The sequence below is a fragment of the Chrysochloris asiatica genome, unplaced genomic scaffold, assembly GCF_000296735.1.
Source record: "Chrysochloris asiatica unplaced genomic scaffold, ChrAsi1.0 scaffold00306, whole genome shotgun sequence".
Classification (NCBI taxonomy): Eukaryota; Metazoa; Chordata; class Mammalia; order Afrosoricida; family Chrysochloridae; genus Chrysochloris; species Chrysochloris asiatica.
In genome coordinates this window covers 585,855-587,012 of record NW_006408824.1, presented here as the reverse complement: position 1 = coordinate 587,012, position 1,158 = coordinate 585,855, and the positions used below count along the sequence as shown (strand labels likewise).

The 1,158-nt window shown below is 30.7% G+C and overlaps 1 protein-coding gene across 1 annotated transcript in view; it reads left to right on the top strand.

Moving 5' to 3' along the window:
- Window positions 1-1,158, top strand: part of RTDR1 (rhabdoid tumor deletion region gene 1) — a 69,300-nt gene that overhangs the window by 7,709 nt on the left and 60,433 nt on the right. The window lies entirely within an intron of this gene.

Below are 1,158 nucleotides of genomic sequence, written 5' to 3'. Positions count from 1 at the left end.
TATAATTTTCTTTTTTAGTGATTTTCTTGCTTGGTTTTAGTATGAGGGTTATGCTTCCTTCATAAAATCTATTTGGAAGTTTTTCATCCTTTTCTATATTCTGGAAATGTTTGGATAAAATTGGTGTCAGTTATTCTCTGAATGTTTGCTAAAATTCACCAGTAAAGCTATGTGGGCCCTGACGTTTGTTTTGTTGTTGTTGTTGTTTTTAAATCACCTGATCAATTTATTCTTTTGTTATCGTTCTGTTCAACTTTTCTACTCCATTTTGTGTTAGTTTAGGTATGTCGTGTTTTTCCAAAATTTTATCCATTTCTTCTAGGCTCTCTAATTTTTTTGAATACAACTCTTCATAGTTATTATCCTTTTCATTTCCACTAGTTTTGTTGTGATGTTGTTCATATCGTTTCTTATGTGTGTTATTTTTGTTTTCTTTTGTTAGATCTTCCAATAGTTTATCAATTTTATTAATCCTTTAAAAGAACTAATTTCTTGTCTTGTTGACTCTTTCTATGGTTTTTCTGTTTTCTAATTCATTTATTTCTGCTCTAATCTTTATCATTTCTTTGCCAATTCTTTTGGTGATTGTAGGTCTACATTGCTGGTTTTTTTCTAGAGATACTGTGTTAATATGTTGACTTTGGTCCTTTCTTCTTTTTCGATGTGTGCGTTTACTGCTGTAGATTTCCCTCTCAGCAGTGCTTTTTCTGTGTCCCAAAGGTTTTGATAATGTATTTTCATCCTCATTTACTTCAAGGAATTAAAAAAATTTTTTTTTAAATCAAAATTTGTTCTATTACCCAGTAGCTTTTAAACAGGATATTATTCAGCTCCCATGTATTTGATTTAGTTTCCTTGATCTTCCTATTGTTGATTTCTAGTTTTATATCATTGTGATCTGAGAAGATTGTTTATAGTATTTTGATGTTTAAAAATTTATTGAGACTTGCCTTGTGTACTGTTCTGGAGAATGTTCCTTGTGCACTGGAAAATAATGTGTACTGTGCTGTTGTTGGGTTGAGTGCTCTGTACAAATCTATGAAGTCAAGTTGATTGTGTTGTTTAGTTCCTCTGTGTCTTTGTTGAGTTTTTTCCTTGTTGTTCTGTCCTTTTCCTTTTAATGTTTTATTGTGAATTATGTGATAGTTTACATGGGAG